This window comes from Ochlerotatus camptorhynchus, unplaced genomic scaffold (assembly GCF_037179485.1).
Source record: "Ochlerotatus camptorhynchus isolate MF236.1 unplaced genomic scaffold, CSIRO-AGI_Acam_v1.1 ptg000191l, whole genome shotgun sequence".
Taxonomy (NCBI): Eukaryota; Metazoa; Arthropoda; class Insecta; order Diptera; family Culicidae; genus Ochlerotatus; species Ochlerotatus camptorhynchus.
The window spans coordinates 309,605-335,863 of NW_027040681.1; the positions used below are offsets into that span (position 1 = coordinate 309,605).

A 26,259-nucleotide genomic window follows, 5' to 3' on the forward strand; every position below is an offset into this window, starting at 1 on the left:
AGACTATGTACAATAAATTGGCAAAATTTAATAAGTATTGCAGGAAATGTCGATACTGAAGTAGAAAAAATTCACTCAATTCTTCAAAGTTTAATTTTAGAAACTGTACCATAAAAAAAAGAATACGAACACAAAACAATAAACTACCCGCATGGTTCAATCCACAACTGAAAAATTTGAAGAATAAAAAACAGAAAGCTCATAAAATATACAAAAAAGAAAAAACTGAAACCAATTTGCGAAACTATCACAACTTATGCAACCAATTAAATACAGCCATCAACTCTGCATATGACGACTATAACCGCAAAGTCGAAAATGAAGTCAAATCATGTCCTAAGAACTTTTTTAAATATGTAAACACGAAATTAAAAAGCAGCTATTTTCCTTCGCGAATGAATTTCTCTGAAATTCTTCTGAAATTTGCAATCTCTTTGCAAATTTCTTCCAAGAAGTATACACCACATTTTCCGAAGACGAATCCCCAGGTAACAATTTGATTTTTAACAAGTGTTGTTTAATCGATTTTAATTCAGCCTTAGATTGAAAAATTGCTGTACATAGACCTCGTTAGCCTTTGTTCAGCTTTAAACATCTAAATCTGGTGATTTTAATCAGCCAAAAGCTTAACAGCAATCTACATTATAAGCTTTTGAAGGCATTAAATAACAGTCTTTTCCAACCCTTTTTCAGCCTTCTAGTTATAATTTCAAAAATAATAATGGAAGACTGTATCTTATCCTATGCATTTATATGGAACTGCTTTCAATTGTTGCTGACTAATTGGATTTACATATTGATATTGTTAATATAAGTCTAAAATTACCTTTGCATTTCGGGACTCGAACTGGGAGTTGCAGGCAGACAGGCGTCAATCATATATTTTTCTTTCTTCTTATTCGCATGTCAAGCTTATTGCCTAGTGCATATTAGCTTATTGCGTTCTCTTAACTTAGTGTTCTAAATGCACTTCCACAGTTATTAATTGAGAGCTTTCGATGCCAATACCAATGCATGAATTTGTATATTATGTGGCAAGCACAATGATACTCTATGCCCAGGGAAGTCGAGAAAATATCCAAACCGAAAGATTCCCTCGACCGGACCGGGAACCGAACCCGCCACCTCGGGCTTGGTAATACCGTGCCTTTACTGACTAGGCTATGAGGCCCCAATAATATCTACTGGACCATTTAAGCATATGTGTGGCAAAAGGTATGATCATTATCTTGAAGCACGTCAAATTTAAGTTCAATAACAGCAACCGGAAGAGTATTATACAGCAATGCAGAATTGAAAACAACAACTGGTGACAGTAAAACATTCCTCTCATTTTCAAGTGCAGTGCGGTTGGAAACTTCAGTGCAATATAATAGACAAAATACAAAAATACAATACATCTACCTGTAGCTATTCCTAAAAATCTCCTCTTCCTTGTATCTACTGCTACCACTGCTTGTAATTAGAAATATAGGTAGTGAATTTAGAAGAACTAAATGCCGGAAATGCAACGAGTGACACAGACACTGACGACATTTAACAGATCAAGCTATCAAAATATGTGTAACGCATTGCTGATTTGCGGAGTTGTGTTAAGCTTATAAAAGGCTTGTTCAATCTGTAGATCAGCTACCTTATTGAGGTTGGATAATGGGGATACAATTCGCTTCATGCACTACTAATCAACTTTTTATTCAGCCTGATGTTAATCAGCTTTGTACACCTTAAATCAACCAATAATCAGCTTCTGTTCTTACTGTTCAGCTTGAATTGTTACTTGGAATCGTGACCGCGATATCTTTTCATTCATTCCTGAAATTTCTTAAAACATCTCTGTCAACCAACTTTCTCAGCATGAAGTCCTCAATGCACTAAAAAACTTAAACGCGTCGAAAGGGTCTGGAACTGACGGCATCGCACCCATATTTTTGAAAAACCTTTCTGAAGAACTCGCATTTCCTCTTGAGCGTCTTTTCAACATGTCTCTGAAAAATGGAAAATTCCCTGAAATTTGGAAATCCTATAGCTTGATTCCTATTTTCAAATCAGGTGCAAAATCAGACATTCGAAATTATCGTGGAATTGCTATTATTTCTTGCACCTTGTCGATATCTTAGAATACGGAATTTATTTTCAGAAAAATCGTATAGAACAAACTATGCAAAAAATAGCCCAATCAATCGAATGATGCGCCTATATAATTTGCATTGCGGAACTATTGACATCACTATGTCCAAGCAGCAAATAAAAACTAAGCTAAAACAGAATAGATTTAATGCATAGTATGTAAGTAAACATTGTAATAATCATTGTATGTAGTCTACACTGGCTTGAAGAAATGGAAATAAATAAATAAGTATCATTTTCATACGACACATTTATGATATCCATATTTGTCTACTGCAAAAAACATAAATGATAACAGAGGTGCGCGTTCATATTTCTATCGTATGAAATTCATAAATAAATTCTTTTGGTTAAATAAAGTATTATGCAAGGTTTCATGCAAATCGGAGAAGGTCGAGTCTGATCGATTCGTTTTGGCCTGGACCTACTCAATTAGTAATGGGGAAACAATAAAAAAAAACCGCGCGAGGTCATTTAACTTCAGGGGTGCATTATGGACTGTTCTCCCCTACCCGTTCGGTCCACTCAGATTTGGAATGGGCAAATGTGAAACGAGATGAAATTTGCGGAAGGGAAGATGAAAGGTGGTGGATCAGGTTGGACAAAGCCCTGTGGAAGGTATGAGCTGTGTTTGCATGGGCTTTCCAGTCCAGTAACTGACGACGTAGCTGTGGATACCCGAAAACTGTTTTCCTCCAGCATAGTACGAGAATGCTAATGATAGGCGTCCGTTAATCGGTTGATTAATAGGGATTCCTATTAGCTATAACAGGAGGGAGTAAATTTGAAATGAGAGGAAGATTAACCGCTCGATGGAGTATGAGAGAGTGTAATAAAGAATGGTTGTTTTGACGGATGCATGGTAAGAAATAAATTGAGAAGTACCTAGCTTCAATCTTTCAAAGTGCCGCTTATCATGATCGCCATCAGGGAGACTTTTGTAGAAGCGTCAAGTCATTTCAATGGCCATTCAAGCAACATTAGTTAAAACATGATAGTTGACTAACAGATTGGATGATCATACATGCAGCTCCATAAACAGCAGATGGCGAAGGTATTTGCCACCAAAAATTTCCTGTCTGCGGAAAACTTGTTCCAATGTTTCATGAACTTCTACAAAGCTCCCTTATCTTTACTTCTTGAAAATTTTCTCAAATTCTACGAAATTACATCAACTCCTCCATGTTGTACAAATATTTTTCTCTAAGTTCTCTCTATTTTATCAAGATCTCAAGGGAGCCTTAACGTTCTTCAAATTTCAAGAAATGCCTTGAAGCATTTCTACGAGTTTTCCTAAACATATGGGCGAAACAAAGTTCTCAAAACTACCAGCTAGCTCCGCTATCAAACCCTGACGCTCTAATAAGTATGTCTACAGTTAAATTGCATTACTTAAAATATTGGAAATAGGGTAGAGAACTACTTCGGCCTAATCGCCCATTTTGGGCCTATCGAGCAGAAAACTTCAAATAATCCATGATTTCAGATTTAACAAGTCAATAATGCGTTTGGTACGATACTTTAGTTAATAAGCTACGGAACGAAGTCAATGAGAACGCGTGATATGAAGGTTTGCACCCATTATTCCCAAAAACAAAAGAAGCGCTCCGACTGAATCAATTTTTATCTTCATCCAATAGGCCGAAGTGAATTCATTGACGTTTGAATGACGTTTCAATGCGTTAGGCCGAGTTTAGAATCCGTAGGCCGAGTTTGGCGTCAAGAAGCAGTGTTAGACTTTTGACAATATCTCAATGATTGGTTTCTCTTTATCAAATCTTACGGTACATACGGAAAGGTAAATAAATTTGAAAGCCATTAGTGATAATAACATTCCGTTTGGTGCTAAACTGCTCTAGATTAAGTAAGATTAGGTGCGGGTTGTGCTTAATAGGCCGGAAATGGGGTAGTTAACCCTATCTCAGTTCTTTTTGTAATTCTCTCTGTTCTCTTTGCAATTCTTTTTAATATTCTTCATGTTAGCTTAAGCTTCGACGATCGTCCAAGCAAAGAGCTTTGACCGTTTTCCAGGGCCCAAGATTGATTTCTATCTCAATTATGGGAACATGAAAGTTTTCTTAAGTCTTACGTCTGAAATATGTCTAATAATCTTGGGTATTTTTTCAAGATTTCTTGAACTGAGGTTAGGTTTTGGATCACTTAGAAGTACTCGCTAAAATAAGTCAAAATTTTGAGGGAATGTAATACTATATATAAGCTTGGTTTACGTATCTTTATTTCACTCTATTTCTTTACCAAAGCCAAATTCCCGAACTTTCTTCTTAATTCCACCCATAAGGTTTTGTACAACGGTTGATCGACATTTGTTTCTGCTTTCAACCATGTTTTTGACATTTCCTGCTCCGTAGTGACAACTTTAGGATGCTTACGGATTTTGTGCTTCATTACCTACCCAGTATCTTTCGATCGACCGCTACTCCTGTGTGTTTGGGGGATTGAAATCCTGCACCACGAAATTAACCCCATTCGTATTGTACCACTCCATAACGTCCTTGGAGAAGTGACAAGTAGGAACGTTGTGTAATTTGAGAAACGGAAGCAGTCGTTTCTTCAGGCACTCATTCATTTAGACTTGGCCATTTGCTCCGTTTTCCGCACGAACAAATCGCCTGCCAAATCATGAACTTCGACAGTTGCTGTTTCCTGCGGGACTTTGAAACACCGAACTTACGCAGTCACATACTGGTTTCCCGAAATTTGTTTAAAGTCCACTTTTTCGTAAGTTCACTCGCATAGTCCACGATACAGCAGTTTTGTTCCATTCCGTCGTTCATTGCGGTTTGGTGTTTTCTGAACCTTGAATGAACGTAGTCCTGCTCGTTTCTTGACTTTCTGCACGAGCTTTTCGTCGGGTGCAGTTTTTTCACGACATCCAGAAATACAATTGTTGGGTTTGCTTCCGATCGACAGTTAAACGTTTCATGACACGAGAAACAGTAGATTGTCCTTCGACTCCATTTTCAAAACTACTAGAAATTTCACAATGAAACTCACCCAGTTTAAACAAAACACTCTCAGTCCATCTCACCTAAAAATTAATTAAAATTAACCCAAAGGGTAAAATGTTACAGCTTTTTGAAAGTGATGCAATTTAACTGTGTCTAACTTTTACAATACTCCCTGAGCTCCAAAAATGTTGGCTGAACTTCTACTAAGTTCCATGAACTTAAAAAAAATACCAACACTTCTATGAAGTTTAACGATTCACTCGATTTTTTACGTAATTCACTTGACTTCTACAAAGCTGAGCAAAATAAAGTAAGTATGAATTAACAGAAGTATTTCAAAGTAAACTTCCAAAAGAGTTTCTACGCCCAAGTCTACGAGAGTTTTGAATAGAACGCAAACTCAATTGTGAGGGTTCAGAGTAAAATCTGTGAAATAATCCATGAGGGTCAGTTCAGTTCACTCTTAGCTGTCGACACAAGTAGCTGTGTGTTTATGCGATGCGAGTCATTCTATAGTCTGTTTTTCGATAACAACTCATTGTTGATTCAGCTCCCCACATGGATCGTCGAAGCATTGGCCTTGGACCTCGATATGCTTACAGGTGTGTGAGGCCTTACCTTACCAATCAGCAGTGTTGTAAAAGTTCGCGATATTTCACGAAGTTCACCAAAGGGAAAAGTTCGCGAGTCATAGTGAGTTTTCGCGAACTTTTCCATCACTGCCAATCAGGCTAAGGCCTTGTTGTCCTCTGTTGTCCGAAGAAGTCGTCTCCACTCTACTCGATCCATGGCCGCACTTCGCCAGCCTCGTAGTCTGTGGAGGGTCCGCAGGTCACCTTCTACTTGGTCGATCCACCTTGCCCGCTGCGCGCCTCTTCTTCTTGTTCCTGTTGGGTCGCTTTCTAGAACCATTTTCACTGGGTCGTCGTGCGGCATTCTTACGACGTGCCCAGCCCACCGTAGTCACCCATTTTTTGCAATGTGGACGATAGATGGTTCTCCCAGCAGCTGATGCAATTCGTGGTTCATTCACCTTCTCCACGCTCCGTTATCCATCTGCGCTCCACCGTAGATGGTACGCAACACTTTCCGTTCAAAAAAACCACGTGGTCCTCCACGAGCATAGTCCAGGTCTCGTGGCCGTAGAGGACCACCGGTCTAATCAGCGTCTTGTAGGCAGTCAACTTCGTGCGGCGGCGAATTTTATTCGACCGGAGCGTCCTCCGGAGTCCAAAGTAGGCACGATTCCCTGCCATAATGCGTCTTTGAATTTGTCTGCTGGTATCATTTTCAACGGTCATTAGTTAGCCCGAATACACGAACTCATCGACCACCGCAATTTCGTCACCGTCAATCTGAACGGGGTGGGAGGCTAACATCTCTAGAACCTCTTCTTTTCATGTATTTTGTCATCGATGCGTTGATCACAAGTCCAATCCGGCAATCTTCAGCCTTCAGTCTGATGAACTTTTCCCCCATCGTCTCAAAGTTCCGTGCAATGATGTCGATGTCATCAACGAAGCCAAGAACCTGGATGGACTTCCTGAAGATCGTGCCACTCGTGTCTATCCCAGCTCTTCTGATCACACCTATTAACGAAAGTCCATCACCTTGCCGTAACCCCTTTCAAGATTCAAAGGGACGAGAACGAGAATGTCCCCGATACTCGAACAACGCACATCACTCGATCCATCGACGCCTTGACCAATCGCGTCAGTTTATCCGGAAATCCGTAGTCTAGTCTAGTCTAGTCTAGTCTACACATACACAGCCAGTACTTGAAAGAATCCTGGAAATGATAGAAATCCATCTATCATTTTCTTGTCATTATTAATGCCTGCTGCACATCAAGGATGTGAAACAAACAATAAAGCGGCCAGGCCTACTGTGTAGCGTTTAGTTAATTTTTGTGGAAGTGAATGTTTACCATGTCTACTTAATAAGTATAGACAGTGGTTAACATTTAATCCACAGGTAATCAAAGAGCGGGGACATACCGTACCAACCACTCCGTATGCAGGATTTGAAAATAGGCTATATAAATCGTTGGGAGTGACAGAGCTAAGAAAGTTAATGTACACTCCTTGGTTGTCCGATCTCCTGGGATGGAACACAGGTATTTACCCCTTGTGTTCGAGCGTACAGTCCTCCCTCCGTACAAGCGTGGACGGCACCGCCCACCCACTGCCATCCCTCAATCGATCCAGCCGACCTCAGTCGAAGGACAACAGAGAGCGGTGTGCGGACGTAACCCATACGGAGGGAATGCTGTATTCGCCTAGGTTATAGCGCCCTTGCTCGCTATTCGTTATTCGCTGTCTACAATGAGAAGAAACAATGCATGAAATTTATAGTGAGTAATTTTATAGAATATATATATATATATATATATTTTCAGTTTATCCGGAAATCCGTAGTCGTGCATAATCTGCCAAAGCTGATCTCGATCAATTGTGTCGTATGCGGACTTGAAATCGATGAACAAATGATGTGTGGGCACGTTGTATTCGCGGCATTTCTGCAGAACCTGCCGAATCGCGAAAATTTGTTCCGTGGTAGCGCGGGCACCCATGAATCCCGCCTGGTATTGCCCCACGAACTCTCTTACAAATGGTGACAGGCGGCGGCATAGAATTTGAGAGAGTGCCTTGTAGGCGGCGCTCAGCAGTGTAATCGCGCGGTAGTTGCAGCAATCCAACTTGTCGCCCTTTTTGTAGATTGGGCATACGACACCTTCCATCCACTCCTCCGGTAATATCTCCTCCTCCCAAATCTTGGCAATTACCCATTGGAGCACTCTAGCCAGTGCTACACCACCGTATTTTAATAGCTTTAATAGCCTCGCGATCTCGGTCTTCCTGCTGACGCTTCTTCCTTCGGAAAACCAAGTTTTGTTTGTTTCAATCTCGTGCGGTGTTGCAGCATTCTCGCCCGTGCTGCATTCTTCTCCTCTACTAACAGTTTGCATTCGCCGTCAAACCAGTCATTTCTTCAGTCCGGGATCGCAGTACCTAGTGCCGCTGCAGCAGTACTACCTATGGTGGAGTGGATGTCCCTTCGGCCATCTTCAAGAGTAGCTGCGTCAAGCTGCTCTTCCGTGGGTAGTGCAACTTCTAGCTGCTGCGCGTAGTCCTGGGCAACTCCGGCGTCCCGTAATTGCTCAATGTTGGGTCGCGGCGTTAGACTTCGACGGGTGTTATGCACCGTCGAGAGGTAGTGGTACGAATCTATGTTCGCATTGCGGTACATGCGGACGTTGATAATGTCGGAGAAGAATTTCCCATCGATTAGAACGTGATCGATTTGGTTTTCTGTGTGTTGGTCAGGTGATGTCCAGGTGGCTTTGTGGATATCCTTGCCGGGGAAAAAGGTACTGTGGACTGCCATACCCCGAGAGACTGCAAAGTTCACGCATCGTGTGTGAGGCCTAAAGGACGTAAAACAGGAGATTCCCGACTGGCTGCATTTCCTCAATCGAAAGGGGAACAAATGTGTGTTTCCTTTGCAAGACTGAGGGGCATCGGATGAATGTCTGCCCCAAGCGAAAGGTTCGAAAGCAGCCAGTATAATAACGAACGGAAGCAGAAAACCAACAACGGATTGGTTGGAACGTACGCTGGTTTAGTGACTGGAGGTGCATCGCCAAACGAAATAGCGGTTGTGGTCCTGGAAGAAGAGATGGTGGTGAAAAAACAATTGGCAAAAGCAAGGGAGTGGAGGGCACGGATGAAAGCGAAAGCTTAACTCAAATCGCCTCCAAGGAAGAGTAAGAAGAACTCATCAACCTTGTCCCTCTTAATACTTTTATGTGATTATTAAATAACGAGGACATTTTCAAGGGCATCGAAAAAAGTTTTTTATTATGTGAAATTTTAGGAGGATTACAAGTGAATTTTCAGATAAATTCAAAGGAAAACTCCCATATTATTGTAAGTAAAATTTTAGGACAATTTTGAGGTACATTGCATGGTATTTTTAAGCATAATTCGAGCGTTTTAAGTTGGGAAAAATGGGAAATGGATAAAACTTTTAGTGAATGCTTAGAGAAATAAAAAAAAATCTTTCTGCAGATAATTTCTGGCTTGGAATGAAAATATGTTCAAAGAAGTTTCCAGAGTGAATCTCAAATTTATTTTAGAAGAATTTTGAAAAGGACTTTTTGAAGGGAACTAATTCTAAAGGAATTGTTTGAGAACAATGCAACTAAATCCTGAACAGGGATTTGAAGGAATGTTCAAAGTAGATAGACAAATTTGATGAAAGTAAATTAAAATTTAAGATACAGGAAAAATGCTACTTAAGTCTTAGTAATTACCCATTTAATCTATTGATCTTTTCGGCTTCATCGCATTTGGTGTGAATAAAATGCATATAGCACAATCAGGAAAATTTCCAAAATTCCGGGAAAATGGCCGATACTAAAAATGCTAAAATTATCATAACTCCATCAATTATAAACAGATTTTTTTTGTCTATCCATCTAAAAATAACCGTCTTTCTGCAGATTTCGGCGGGAAAAAATATTCTTCATAGAATTTTAAATATCATCAAAATGACATATCTTCAAATCTGGCTTCCCTGCTAAAGCAAATCAACATTTGTATGAGACGTATGCGTGTAGAAGTAGGGTGATTCACTTTGAAAAAAAAAGTGTTAGATTTCCTATAGGCCATCCTCCAGTTTGATTCGTCAAAATGGTAAAGATTGATGAAGGTTTAGAGGTCACGCAAATGGTTTGAAGTTTATAAGGAAATTTTGGCGAATTACTGTAGGAAATGATTGAATTTCACTTACATCGCTCTAACTTTGGATCTAGTTGTCAAAAAGTTGAAAAAAAATAATAATATGTGGTTGCCATGACAGTTGCCACAATCCTGTTGTTGTTTTGATGAAATTGGTGTTGTTGTCTGGTGCATATTCAACTATCAATTTGACCTTTTTTGTATTTTTTTAAAATTTCTATCTTTCTTGAATTGTTGCCAAACTGACCGTAACAACAACTGGATTGTTGGCCGTTGTCATATTAACCAAATGTGTTTGTTTTTAAGCATTTGGGCTACTAAAACCAAAGTGTTCATATAAGTGGAATTAAGAATGCTTCCACAGTAATTCTCATATAAATTTCAAACCTTTTGCGTGACCTCTAAACCTTTATCAATCTTTACCTATATTTGCAAAGGCTTATATTTTGGGAATATTAATCAAACTGGAGGGTGGTCCATAAGAAATTTGAGATTTTTTTTAAATGCTGCACCCTAGTGTAGCAAAGAGATACATTAAAGATGAAGGCCAATTATCAGCCATGAATAGGTAGTAAATTAAGCAATTTTATATCGTAGCAAAGTGAAACGTAAAAAGAGATTGCTCCGGTATTTATTTTCAACATTCTCAGGAAGGGGGAGTGTGGGTATGGGAGGTGCCAGTGCCCCTAGTGTAAATGATTATTAAACTTTTTTTTCGGTTCAAAATGCATTCGATAGCAACGTTCGTTTACAGATTGCAACACGAAACTCTCATCAATTGCCCCAAGAAAAAATATTCTCCAATCGCTACCAACCAACTGGCAAGCATAAATCACTGTCGGTTTTCAAATTTACCATCACTCCCACCTGACAAAAGTCGCTTATCACCTTTCTAGTGCAGATCCAGCCAGTCAGGCAGCCAATTTCCCCAGATGTTTGAACCGAGTAAATTTTCACTGACTTTTAATTTTGATCCGGCATGAGTCGAGCTCTGTCTGGTCTGGTCTGTGGTGTTACACTAGAAAGCTGTACCGAAAAACCGGCTCTCATCAGCCATCCCTCGCAAACAGAGCGCCAACAGCAGCATAGCCAAATGGTCAATCCGGTTAGTGCTCTCGCTCGGATTCAATCCGTATTTGCAAAAGGTGTGTCATGAATGCGGCTGCTGTGACTTCACCAGCTCGCAGTTGATATACCGAGCTAAGTACACCGATGATGAAGCCGACAACCTCCGGCAAGGAGCGTTTTTTCTCAATCCAAACTTTGCGACGGTCGTCCAGTGCCGGTCGGTTCAGCGATTGTGCTCTGTTTACCGACGAGACCGTTTTTCCTCCGCTTGCTACCCTCTCACAGAGGTCTTTCAAGGTCTTTGGACGTCTATTTGTCCGATCCGGCCGCTCATGAGATTTACCATTATCGTCTGCGTGCATGCCCCTACTGTGTAGTTGCAAAAGTAAATCGAATCGAAAAAAGCAGATCGCTAATATAACCGGTTTAAATTTGCACCTCCTTTCTCCGCAGTCAATGTTTTCCATTCCCTTGTTGGGGTGAAAGAAGTCGTTCGCGGGTGCAGAAGGAGCACATTCAGTGACACGCCAATGAAGAAAACTTTCTCTTTTGCACGATGCGTCGCGACGCAACGCAATGACACGTTCGAATTGTTGTCTTATGGTACTTACGGTGCGACGGTATATGTTTGCGAATGCAAATGGTTGTTTGACATTTTTTCGCTCCACGATTTTTCGGTGTCTAGTAAATTAGTGCTAGTTTGAGTTTATTGCAAAAGTTATGCCAACGGTTGGAATGTTGACTGCGAATAACTTTGGAAACTGTGCACACTTCACATTCGTAGGATCTTCCTTATGGAGCTCGATGAAAAGGTCACAAAAATTGTATGATCAAAGTAAGTCTAGAGCAACATGAGCAAAGGGCCTATGTGTCAAATGTAAACAATGACTTTATCAGATGGTATAGTTAGATTGTGTGGGCGTGTTGTGCTTCGTGAGCAATCGACGTTCAAAGTCATTGTTTACGTTTGGCTTGTATGCCATTTTCACATGTTGCTCAAGAAGTAGAATTCTCATCATCTTGGGTCACACTCATGAGTTTTTAAGACCTAAAGTTTCAAAATATTTTTAAGATCGTGGATCTTTATTTGTTTTCATTATTCCTAGTTCAATAAAAAAAATAATATACTTATCAATTCTTTTGAGTTAAATTGCATCATATTTTCCTGTTGATTTTTGCTGTGGTATACGGAAAAAAAATTTCTCGTACATCTAATGCAAGCTTGCATTGATTACATCCTCTAAATTTGTTTCATCCGACCAATGTAATGGCAGTTCTTGCAATGAACAAGCTAGTTTTTCTTGAATCCACATTTTTGAATAAAACCACATATATCATATCAACAATCCGTTCATGCCTTTCCAAAGAATGCAAAAGTGATCCGAAAAATATTGCTTCACCATCTACACGGTAAGAAAACAGTACCCAACGGTCAGTTCACTTTTACCTACTTTTGACTAGTTTGTCTCCTTTTCTCCTTCTAATGTTGTCAAAAAAGAAGGAGCAAAACCACCCAACATGGGTAGTAAAGTGTGGTAACCCAACGTTGGGTATAATAATATTTACCTACTGTTGGGTACAACCAACTTACTTTTGGTTCAAAAGCTAGTGGAAAATTCCATACGAACTGCACACAAGTAAATGAAAATAGCTTTGACCCGCTTTACCTACTTTTGGGTTCCTGCACTATAGTGCCGAGATGAGTGAAAAGAACTTAATTTTGGGTACTTTTTTCGAACCGTGTAGCGTTGAAAAAGGTCAGCAACAATCATCGAGGGGTGCAACTAGTGATGCCAACATTCTAGTTTAAACTGGATTCTTTTAGTTTTTTGGACGCTTCCAGAGAAACAGTTAATGTTAGAATCTTCCATTTTTTTAGGATTCATCCAGTTTTATCCAGATGTATGTTGAGCGGTGCCGGTGGTGTAGTGGTAAGCGGGATTACCTCTCACTCCAGCAGGCCTGGGTTCAATCCCAGTCAGCACTGCCGGGATGCTCTGAGGCATAACATCTCTGATCACGCCTTTTTTCGGAAGGCGTGATCATGGAAAAAAATATATCCAGATGTATGTTATTAATAGCAACATTTCTGAAAGTATGATTACTAGTACATAATTAACACAACAATTCGCTTCAATATCCATTACAAGGTGGAGCTCAGATCTAGCCACGGTTCGTTTACACATGCAGCTGTGTGTGTCAGAGAAGTTTATTTAAATCACAATACATTCTGACTAGATTTCATTCAAGTTGAGTGTAACGCAACTTAAATTTTCAGATTAGTTAATGCACTGAAACATTATTAGCATCAGCATTATCATACTAACCTTTATCTACCGCATTATTCCCTTCCTCTACTCTTATGAATTATGATACAAATTCATAAACATGCATAATACCAAAATTTTCAAAAATATTTCAAACTCCAACATTTTCACATCGCCCTCAATGTATCTTTACAGCCAAATTTAATATAACAATCCTAAATCATTCAACTGAACACACACAATCTCGTAACTCTGTCAAGAAACTACACTCTGTAACTAATAAGCTAATAAGATCAGAGTGATGATTCAAGAGTAACCAAAATCATCAAATCCATCTGGAAAAAAAATTTATCAAAACTTCCTTCAGTTGAGCAATTTCCTACTCAAATTGCAAAAATACCTCAACAGCAAAATCAAAATTATTTTCTAAGTAAGCTACAAGCTCAGAACACCTCATAGATTTGATTGATTAAAAAAAATCAACCTTCACTCTGCACTATCTATTTGAACATTGCAGGCTATCATTTCAGAGCTAGTATTCCTTAGTAAACAAAAATCACCAAATTCGTCTAAAAGAATTATAAAAACAACATTCATATGAGCAATTTCCTACTCAAATTCCAGAAATACCTCATCAGAAAGATCCAAACGATTTTGCTAAGTAAACAGAAGCTCACAACCCCTCATAGATTTAATTAATTTAGATAATTCTAAAACCTTACTTTGCAACTAATTAAATGAGTTTACAAGGCTCTCAGTTCAGAATGAAGATTCAAGAGTAAAGACAACTCATTGAATCCTTTTGATAAAATCATCAAAGCTTCCTTTAGTTGAGAAACTTTCTACTCGAATTCCAAAATTGCATCATCAGTAAAATCGAAATCATTCAACTGTGCTAACACGATCTTGCCACTTGATTAATTCAGAAAATTTTCGAACCTTAGTTCGTAGCTAATTATGTAGGATTACAAAGCTCTCAGTTCAGAATGGATATTTTAAAGTGAACACTAATCATTAAATCATTCTACCGACTGCGCCATTTGGTAGATATGTTTGATAATATGCAGTGTTCAAAATATGGACAAAGTTTGATGTACTCATTACATAATCATGTTTGAAAATTTCTGTTTTTGCTTCGATCAACCACCTATATTACGTACTTGTTACCAGGGCCCCACAACGCCACTTTCAATCGAAAATCATCAAGCTGTAAACCATCACTTTCAATTGAAAGTCATTCTGTCTTCTCTTCCCCGTCAACATCAACAGAACCACATTCGATCAATGTTCATGCTGTTTGTTTGAGCTTGACTCGTGTTCATTTCTTCTATCATTGTCAAATGAAAATACTTACTATTTACGCATTGAAACGAAGCTGTTCGATCCAAATTCGCGCAGTTTTTTCATGACTTTTGTTGATTGTTCACTCGGTTCATTTAAGCGTTTGCGCATAGATCTGTGCACGTGGATGTCAAATTTATCATTGCACAGTGGTCCAGAATGCAGATTTAGGTGGAATGATATGTTTTGAGCCTGAAATTGAAACTTTAGACTAAAAGTCTCTTCTACAAAGTTGTTCCTTATAGTTAGGCCCTCATTTTTATGACAATAAATTCTAGGGTGGATCTTATTATCATTAAAATAAAAAATTTAACTTTTTCGTTTGAATAAATTAAGGTATACATTTTTTGAAATTTCTCATGAAAGTCATCTTCTAGAGACTTTTAAAACTCTTTAAGACGAATGTTTTATAGCAAATTTGTTGTCTGTATCTCTTCTAATAAAAAAGATATACTCAAATATAGCAAAAAATATGAATAAATTCAAATTGATTTTATACGAGTTTAAAAAATTTTCTTTTTTTTTTGTTTTGTTTGTTTTTTCGTCGATCTTGTTTTCCGTGCTGATTACCAATGCTACTGACGTGCCAGGAAGGCAGCTCCCACACCTGGACCCTACCTATCGACCCATCAACTCATGAACCGGGGACCAACGGCTTTACTTCCCATCCGAAGGAAGGCGTGATCAGAGATGTTATGCCTCAGAACATCCCGGCGGCGCCGACTGGGATTGAACCCAGGCCTGCTGGGGTGAGAGGTAATCACGCTTACCACTACACCACCGTTAAGTTTAAAAAATAACATACCTCCAATTTTTTAACATTATTGAGAATAACATGCGCCCCTTCAAATGCCGTATAAAAACTTTTTTTTGTTTGCCCCAACCAGAGATATTAACATTTGAAAAGTGCATATTTTTAGCACTTTTCATCAATAACTCTTGATCGGCGAAAGATATTGACAAGCTTTGTGCAGCAAAATTTGCGCGTTCTAAAGATCTAAAAGTTATTTGAAGACACCTTTGCTGAAGTTTCAAATGGCATCAAATATCGATTTTCAGCATCTACGCGTCGTGGGAATCGGAAAGGTCCCCGTTCCGAAAAATACTCTGATATTAGGGTATTTGACACTTTTTATGAAACCTAATGGCCGCCATATTGGATTCCAAAATGGCATCGGATATCGATTTTCGGAATCTACACGTTGTCCCCGTTCCGAAAATACCCAATTGTAGGGTATTTGACGCTTTCTGAACTCTGATGGCCGCCATATTGGATTCCAAAATGGTATCTGATACCGATTTTCGGCATTTACGCGTTTTCCCCGTTCCGAGAATACCCATATTGTAGGGTATTTGAAATTTTTCTGAAACCCGTTGGCCGCCGCCATATTGGAGTCCAACATAGCATCGGCATCCACGCGTTGTCCCCGTTCCGAAAATACCCATATCTTAGGGTATTTGACACGTTTTATGAAACATGACGGCCACCATCTTGGATTCCAAAATGGCGTTGAATATCGGCTTTTGGCATCTCTGCGTCGTCCCCGTTCCGAAAATACCCATATTGTAGGGTATTTGACACTTTCTGAATCCTTTTGGCCGTCATATTGGATTCCAACATAGCGTCGGATATCGATTTTTGGCAGCCACGCGTTGTTTCCGTTTCATATCTCAGGGTATTCGACACTTCCGAAAATCAAATGTCACTATTTTGAATTCCAAAATGGCGTCGGGTATCGATTTTCAGCATCTACGCACCATCCCCGTTCCGAAAATATCCTATTGTAGGGTATTTCACACATTTTCTGAAACCCCATGGCCGCCATTTTGGATTCCAAAATAGCATCGGATATCGATTTTCGGCACCGTCGCGACGTCCCCGTTCCGAAAATACCCATATTGTACGTTATTTGAGACTTTCCTGTCCCCGATGGCCGCCATCTTGGACTCCAGAATGGCCTCGTTAATTTAATTTTCGTTTAACATAAAATAATATATTATTACTACATATAATCCGGATGCCATCCCCATCGGCAACCGATATTGTGCGGATACTGTATTTTGATGCTTGACGACGCGATGCGTGACAAGTCGAATGCGCCCGAATTGAAATGAATGAAAAAAAACGAAGGATGCAGTTTTCGAGTCATTCATTGCGTCAATTGAAACAAGTCTTTGCTTCAAATGAAATGAACTGAAGCACTTGACGAACGAAACAAGCGATAGTCAAGTCATGTTTGAAAAGAGGAATGTTCATCGTATGTATGTATGTATGTAAGGTAGCCACCATCCCTTCGAAGATCTTGTCTTGTATGCAGCTCCACTTAATAGCAAGATCAAATTGAGCTACCGATCTGAATTCACAATATCGCTGTATGAAGGGCCAAAAACGGTGGGGTGGACCCGTTAGCAGAGGCACTTACGCGAAATCCACGGGAATTTAAGAATCTCCTTCCAACGATACGATCCAACAAATCGAATAACGCAATTCGCAATACTTATTAAGCTTCCTACAGGATGGTTTGTTAAGAAGGGCGCGTCAATCTCCATGAAACTGTTGGAGTAGAATTCACACCATCACAATCGAATCGGTAGGATAAAGAAAATGATAGTGTTTATTCCCTCCTAGACTCCGGTTGTCATACCACTCCAATCGTCCAGTTCCAGGTCAAATGATACCCTGATGCTCCCTTCCAACCCAGTATTTATTTATATATATATATAGTAAACATATGTAATATATCAGAACATTAAAATACGTAATAATGAAAATACATTTATATGGATAAAAAAACTGGTATTCCGCAATGAAAATAATAATTATTTTACATACAATATGATGCAGCTCTATGTCTCCTCAGCTCCCAATAAGGAAGATGTAACCCTGAAATTTCCAGGTTATATTATGCAAATAAATATTTTTAGCTAGAATGATACATGATATGTTTGTGTTGTGTTATGTTGTGGGAAAGCTTGGGATTAAACCCATGATATTCTGCTCATTAAGCAAAACCGACCCCTCTAAGGTTATCGAGCATCTCAAAACCAAAACACTCCACGGCAAAACATGATTAAGCCCTCATCTGGTAATAAACAACAGAAATACGCGATAATTCATATAGTTTCAGCATATGATGCAATATCACAACTGTTGATAAAAGGAACGGATCCCATCTTATTTAAGACCTGGATGACCTGAAATGTGTGTAACCGGGTTAATACTTATTTAAATGTAATGTAATATTGAAAATGCGTTATAATGCCATGTAACAAGATACAATAAACACAAGATTTTTACAAAACAGATAATGAACGATTCAGATTTCTTCTCAAGCTGGCACTATGCTTCCCTGGAGCCGCTCATAATAGCTAACATTAAGAATTAAGTATAATAAAATGTAATTTACAATAATATTAAATGATGTAAAGTTAATAATGAAAGATATGTAGTACTATAAACACTATACATATACGATAACCAATAGCTAGCTTAGCTTAGATTGACTGCACATATCAATGGTTGCTACTCCGTGATTGATCAGAATCAGTGAAATTGTACAATGAATCAACTGAATGGGGCTGGGAGTGACCGTCCATTCTCATTGTACAAGTTTCAGTGACTCTATATGTTGTAGATCAATAACGGCGCCGGCCACGTCCTTGCAATCAGGTGGGAGTAGGGAAGGAATATTAGAGTGACCTTTGTTGTTTGTGGGCCGTGTTTACCTCTGCACTCCAACAAAAGACACAGAAAAGGAGATTTTGTTAGTAAGTTGGGTTCGTTGGATCAGGATTCACCTTGATAAGTGATGCGACCATGGTTTTAATGAATCAGTGCATTATACTTGGATTTGCCCGAAGCCAAAACCAAATGGTGTATCCTTGGGCCTTATTTTGGGTGTCACTACACGGTGATAAGCAAGTGATACTCAGAATAAGAGCCGTGATTGCCGTACAAATCAAATGGGAATCACTTCACCGTGACGACAAGTGACAACTTTTCACCGTGATGTGACACCCGTAATAAGCCCCATTATAATATAAATCTGAAGACGTTCCATCATCGAAATGCTGAAAATAAACTTAGAGCATAGCATGAGCAAAATTGATCGCCCGCGACTGCCAACACCAAAGAGCTGAAAACCAATTCAAACAAATCAAATCAACAGACAAAACTAGGGTGAAAGCTGTAAGAGTGAATCATTACAGTATAAATCTAATGATGTTCCGTCATCAAAGAGCTGGAAGAAAACTCAAATAATTTAAATCAATAGATCCAGTCTGAATGAAGGCTGCAAAAAGAGAATAATTATACAGCAATGACCCCATTTTGTCAGCTAGCAAAGTAATTTAATTAATTTAGCTTTATTTAGGAGGCTTTCAGCCTTAGGCTGGTTCGCCTCCGCTCTAGCAAAGTATGTGTATCTTAAACATTCATCTTGAAGGAGGAAGGTATGAAATTACAATTATGTGGAATTATTGAAAAATAACAGTCTGATGCGCGGAGAGGTTGACAGGATCGGGTCATAACTGTAATGTGAATATTAGAAAGATTTATCATCATCAAACTATTCTTGAATTGACCTGGAAGAATGCTTGTGAATAATTGTTATACAGATAAATTAAATTGATAAACTAAATGGTTCAAACAACAACTCCAACCTGTAAAAAGCTGAAAATAGGGAATCTTTACAATGTGGATCCCCCAAGGTCTTCTACTCAGTAAGCAAAAGCGGCAGCCACCAGACTAGTCGAGCTGCTCAATTTAAATATTGAAACCTTATTTTGTGAAGTTCTTAAGAATACCGATTGAAACACAATGTAAACAAATAAAAGTTAAGAGTCTCATCCGTATCAAATGATTCCAAACGATACGCATTCATAGAAATTAAGTTTAAATAGACAAAAGTAGAAAAAAGGAACAATCTCACCAATTCAGTCCAACTGAATCCCTTGCAAGCAGCTATGTCACGCTTGGTGTAGTAGCTCCGATCATAGACCCGCCCTACGGGGATCAATCCTCTGGTCGAATGTAGTCGATTGCTCCATGACGCGAACACGAAGCGATCGCTCACAAAATCATACATCGCGTAAACAAACTGAAATCAAAAACTATCACTCGCGACGCAACAAATTTCTGTACCGGGAGCACAAGCGAAGAAAAAAACAAACAACGCAGATTGCGACATCTCTTCTGATGCCTGCAAACATGATGCATCACGTTTTCTTTTTCGATTCCAAAACTTCTCGGAAAGCGAGAAAAACCACCCATCACACACGTATAACCGTCCGGGAGGCAGAGTGCCAGCGCTAATCTGGCAAAATCAGCGAACGCACGCACAAAACAGAAACAAACTTATACACAACCGTATCCGAAGAGGTTCGAAGCTGAACTGTTTGAAAAGAGGAATGTTCATCGTGACTCGATAACAAGAAACACAATGACTTACACGAAAATGATATTGCTCGAAAGGAAGCGATTGTTTGCGGAGAGTTCATCTTCTTTTCTTTGTTTCGAAAATGCATAGCCCTGCTTGTTACCAAGCAGTACGTTTCAGAACAATGGAATCATCTCAAATCTTGCCGTCAACATGCATGATGTATCTCTGATGTCAAAACCAATAAAAGTATAATTTTAACATTTGTTTACTAAGTCTAAGATCGCATAAAAATCAAAGCCTTGAAATTTCGAGCTCAGATTTTAAAATCTAGAAAATTATCGAAGTGCCAGAATCTCAGAACCAAAAGAATTAAGTCTCAGACATTTGAATTAATTCCAAGTTCACAATCTATATAGGCAATTCAAATATTTATGCTAGTTCTGGAAATTGAAAATTTTCATGTTCCCTAATCGAGGACATATCTCCAAGCCCAGAATATTTAATTTTGAATAAAACTCCGTGAAGATCTTGAGCCTTTTTCTAAATTCAGGACTATACAATTTTTTTAGCACAACACCTAAAAGTATCAGGAATTCAAATTTGTCTCTGGGTCCAGACTTCCTAAATTGCTTGTTTTTTGTCCATTCATTTATTGGGTAAGGTTCAATCGAATTAACTTTACAGAGCCGAGGTTTCATGTTCACAATACAAAACACGACCACGTGACACACATCGAGAGTGGCCGGCTTCTGTCGACAGCCGAGTGAACACTCATCTAAATTTGTTATGAAAACAATTAAATCCCTTATAATATTCGCCATAATACTTTTGAAAATCATCTGCAGAACACTCTCTGAGTGCACCCTGCAATTCAATTCCCGAAGAATACTACTTAAAAAAGCTCTTTGAGTTCTCCTGAGCATTCACTTGGTATTCTCCTGAAAACCCCATGGAAATACAATAAATTTCCGTTTACGTTCTTCTCATAAATTCATTGAAATGCCTGATAGTTTCCGTGGAACTTTCTTTTGAATTTTTTAAAAACTAACACTGGAATATGTATGAAATAATACTCGGAATTCCTTTGAAATTATCTTCAATGTTTGTTGGAACTACCCTCAGAATTCGAAATTCAATTCCCTTAGAAGTTTCCTTGTTATTACCACAGAGAACACACGATTAGACTCGAACAAAATTTCTGTAAAAACAAATTCAAAGAATCCTATTCGACTTAAGCGCCACCATCGCCGACTTTCCCACTTACAAACCTCTTTTTGACAACATGATGGTGCGAACGTTGCACAACTTACACTAGACACGGTCATTTAAGCTCGGTCTTGATCATGATGATTATGAATAATGTCACCAAATTTTATTCGTTTTGTTTCGATCTGAATATCCTCAAAATTTTATAGTAATATTTAATTAGCTGATGATCATTGAATACTTTATGATCAACACGCCATATTGAATGAATGTACGTATAAGGGACGGTATTATAATCTTTGAACAGTTGACGGTTTTCACAATAAGAACTGATTAACCTTAAGCCTTTAGAGGGTGGCAGAGCAGAACGCCCGGCTGAAACGTGAAGCACAGAAGGATGGATTAAAGATCAATATGTTGAAAACTAAGCTCGCATAGGCGGAATTGTGATAATTAACAAAGATGTGTTCGTGATGGATGTGTGTACCTTGGATCATTGATGACGCACGCTATGTCTGAAGGCACTTTTTTTGCAACATTCATGTACCTCAGTTTTATCTTCACAGAAAGTTAGTATTGATCCTAACAATCAAATCTGCGAAGGTTTTAAAATATTTCATCTTGGGTTTTTTGAGAAAAAGTGTTTTGAAGTTTACTTAGCTGTTAACAAAGGCGTATACGGACTATTGATTATACAAAACTGTTACGGATCGAAACAAATTCAGCTGAAAATGATTCAAAAGGGGATTACAGTTGTCAAAACACTAAGTTTCAATGATACAGTAAGATTCGCTCTTCGGTACCGTCAGATATCGTAACAATGTCAGAATGTTTAAATTAATAAAATAATTAAACAATGGTTTATTTAGTCTCTAAATTTACTATTATTGAGCCATTCCATTGCAAAACGATATAGTGGTTCTCAGAATTTGGTAGGAAATGGTAGTTTTGATCCTTATCGCAAAATATTTTTTTATTTTGTCATTAGGGTGACTATTTCAACGTTAGGGTAGTCCAAAAAATCGTTTATTTTTTATTTATTTTTTTCAAAAATGACTTTTTTCAAAAATTTATAACTTTTGAACAACAGGGCCAATTTCAAAGATCAAAATATCAAATGAAAGGTTATTAAAAGTACTTTTAATTATGAAATGTAATGATATTAAAATATAGCGATTTTATATTTGAAAACATTGATTGTTTTCGTTTATTATGGTTTTCATGGTTGTAGATAGAGGGTTTTTTTTTATATTTTTCTTAAAAAATTTAGGCTTTTTTACACAACATATCAAAAAATCAGCGATGTGTTGTTTTTCATTAGCTGATGATTAAATTTCATCCTTCAAAAACTGCACGATTATCAATCAGGCAATGGCGTTTATCATGCACCTACAATGGCAAGCAGCGAATCCAAATTGCGTATGCTGAGTCGCATCTGCGGCAGCCACCATATTGCGTTATTGGGATCATTCTTGGTCGCGTTGTCTTTCCTCATAGCTGATTTGAGGCCGGGCTGGATAGTTTGACGGTCGGTATGTCTCATATATTTAGCCAATTTTAGCGTCTGAAATATAACAAAAGTATAGTTTGAAGTCATGTAAAATATAAAGTTATAAAGATAACTGTTACATACTAACCTTATTAACACTCAGATTAAGATCTTTCTTAAAGCTGAGTAAATCTTCGTGAGAAATCTTAGATTTTTTTCCTGACTGTTTCAAATTTAAACCCATTGGTCTTCCTGCTACGTTTGAAAAACTAACCTAGGCTAGTTTTTTACATGCTAACTATCTAATGCTTTTGGCAACAAAGTGATGTTTTCATCTTCCAATTTGGAGAGATTCTGAAGTTCCGGTGTTCACTATATGCATGACGTTTCTCAGGAGAAACCTGCGTTCAACATAATTTGAAATTTTTTATGAATTCCTTTTTTCTGTGGTGTTTTTTTCTTACAAATATCTTCACACCCGCACAACTTTGACTGTCGAGTTTGGTTTGAACTTCTTGTTAACATCTTTCTTCTGGATATTTGTGAACCTCAATTTTATAAACTGCTCCCTTTTTTATACCGGTAAACGGCAATGTAACATGCGTGAGCCGTACTCACGATTTTTTTAGTTGATAAACTCTCATTTTTACGCCCTTCCACCCTGCTCATGCCTTCGATCACATGTCATAAAGGAAGCGTAAAAGAGAAAATAATATCGCAACCAATTCTCACTATTTTACCTGTTTTCTAAGACATGGGGTGGGAGTTGTTCCACCAACGACCCTATGATACAGATTATAGAAGTTACATTCAAATTCAAATCCCTGTTCATAAGTTTTTCCTTGATTTCGTTGAACTTCGATGAAATTCTTCAAACTTTCATGATTTTCTTTGATGTTCTCGATTTTTTTTTTCCTGGAATTCTCAGATATTTAAAAAAAATCATAGTACTTTCCTAATATTATTAAATTTTCCCTGTGGTTCACAGACCATCCTAAAGTTTGCAAAAATTTCCTCACGTTTAAAGAACTGTTTGCAGAACATCATTGAAATTCATATAATGTTTCTATAGTTCACAGAACTCTCTTGAAGTTCGTAGAACTTACCAGGAGGACATTCAACTCCTCTGAAGCTCACAAAATGTCCCTGAAGTTGGCAGATCTGGAGAGCGAAGCACACCCTTAAAGTTTGAAGAATTTTCCTGAAGTCTTTCCTGAAGTTCAATGAACTTCTCTGAAAGTTATTGAATTTCTCTGCTTCTTTGGAGGAACTTATTTAAAGTTTGCCGAACTTTCCTAAAATTCACTATAGTTCCCTATAGTTCGCAGAATTTCCTAGAAAGTCGCTGAACCTTCCTGAATGTTTCCTTATTCAAAATATGGGAATTGCAATGAAGCTCTAGCAATTCTGTAGTAATTCAAGGTTAGTACTACCTAAACTCACTGGGCAAACGTAGCTAACTGCATGTGAGTTTCATTTCTGTATTATCGGAAAGACGATTTTCAAACCAATTCGTCATTGTTGCCAGAATTTATTTTCGATCTCGCCATTAAGTCAAACATATATATTTATTTTTTTTTAAATCCAAGCAAATTTAACTTCACCACCTGCTGAGTACGGGACACAAAACTTTCTGATACTCACTATCTCCTTTATTGAACTCCAGTAAAAATCTTTCAACGATCGTCGCTACTAAAGTGGCTTGATTTTTTTTTACAGAGTCGCTTTTTCGAAGCACAACAAGCGAATTCTCTATTTTCTTCATGCAATTTTTTTTTAATTTTTTTCTCCAGATTTTCTACACGATATCTCAAATAAAAACAAAAACACTCGAAACAGGACGAATATCAATGCCTACTACGATTACGTGGCTGCCTCAGACTGTCCTGCTCGTTTCTTTCTTTTTTATTCTTATGAGGAAAGAGAAATCAATTAAGAAGTTGTTCTAGCAAAAAATATTAATTGACTTTGGTCAAAGTCGACATAATCAATACGGATCTTACTTGAGAGTCAAAGAGAACTCTTTAATGCCATTTAGATTAATGCAATCATCATTTGAACCTTGTTTAACTGCATTTGTTCAATTCGTAATAGTTTTGTATCGTCAATAGTCCATATATGCCTTAATAATCGGCTTTGTAAACTTCAAAACACTTTATCTCAAAAAACCCAAGATGAAATATTTTAAAACCATCACAGATTTGATTGTTAGGATCAATACTAACATCCTGTCAAGGAAAATCTGAGGTACATGAATGTTGCAAAAAAAGTGCCTTCAGACGTAGCGTGTGACGTTGGATAACAACTGCGGCAGAGAAATTCTGAGACGCATTATTGTCTGAAGTCCTGCTTATTACGGACTCCCCAACACGTTAAGGCCTGGTAAACTTCACCCCATGAACCATGTATAAAATACTGATAATACCGGTAGTTCTCTTCGGACAGAAGACGCGTGCTTAATAATATCTTTGGTGGCGTATTTAAAAACGATCTACGGAGCAGATTAATGAGCCACGAGCTGGCACAAATCTTCGAAGAAAAGTCCGGAAAGTCGCTAAAGGTAGAAGGGCACAATGTGCAGGACACCCAAGCAACACGGCTTGTCATAAAGAAGTTGAAAATACTTTGTAATGACTAACGCAAAGAATCACTAATACTTTAAAATACCTCATTTAATACATTTATACAACCTAAAAAGCGCAAGACGCGGAGCTTATACAACTAAATACTGGTCTTATAACATGTTTTGAAAACATCATAAAAACCAGCGACAAAAAAAAAACAATAAAAAAAACTTGAGCATGGGATTCGATCACTGGTCCTTGGCGTGGTAGACTTGTTACTACCTAACTAGACCAACACCGCTTAATGAAAGGTTTGTTATAAGTATCTATCATGTTCTTGCCAATGGCATGAACATTATTTTCTCGTTCAACACGCCTTCGATCCATCATGAAGACGTTTTGTTAGTAGCAAAGCGTACATCTAATTGCCAGAATGTTATTTAAACGTATTTTCAACTCCTTATAAGACAACCTGCACATTTTCAGTTGTATTAATTTATGAGATGTCATAAAAAAGTATTTTCAACTTTCTTTATAACAAACTTCCGAATACCTCATAAGAAACTGTCAATCATTGCATGAAGAGACAGTCCGGTTCAATGGCACCGTCAATGTTTACGTCAATCTGGATTGATTTTGTATACGACAAGTTTTATAGTGGTATTTAAACAGTAAGATGCACGTTCAAATAACATTTAAAGATAAAAGCAAAAGAAAACTATTTTGGAAAATGTTGACTCAAAGAAGTATGAAGAAAACATCTTTAAACCTCATATATAACGTGCGATGTTTTCTGCATCTCTTATAATACATTTATACAACAAGCCGTTCTAATTCTTTTTCAAAAAGATGTTTTATGTGTTACTTGGGCACGTTGTAAGAATGCCGGACAATGATCCTTGTTCGCTTCGCATCCAAGACTAAGAGGAGCACAGTGAGCTAGGTGGTTCGATCAAATGAAGCATATGGGATGCTCAAGAAACTGGAGACAAGCAGGCACGATCCGAATTGGTTGGCGTAACTGAGTATGCCAGGTGGATCAGGAAAGTTATCTACGCACGGCCCGTGACTCTCTGGTGTCACAAATGTGTATACGCCGTGCAGA

The 26,259-nt window shown here is 38.1% G+C and overlaps 1 protein-coding gene across 1 annotated transcript in view; it reads left to right on the plus strand.

Moving 5' to 3' along the window:
- Positions 1–4,687: 4,687 nt before the first annotated feature.
- The window catches only part of LOC135702299 (uncharacterized), a 175,480-nt gene continuing 153,908 nt past the window's right edge, over positions 4,688–26,259 (plus strand). The window contains exon 1 of the mRNA XM_065223329.1: positions 4,688–4,692. The gene's annotated coding sequence lies outside the window, so the exon portion shown is untranslated. The remainder of the gene's footprint in view (positions 4,693–26,259) is intronic.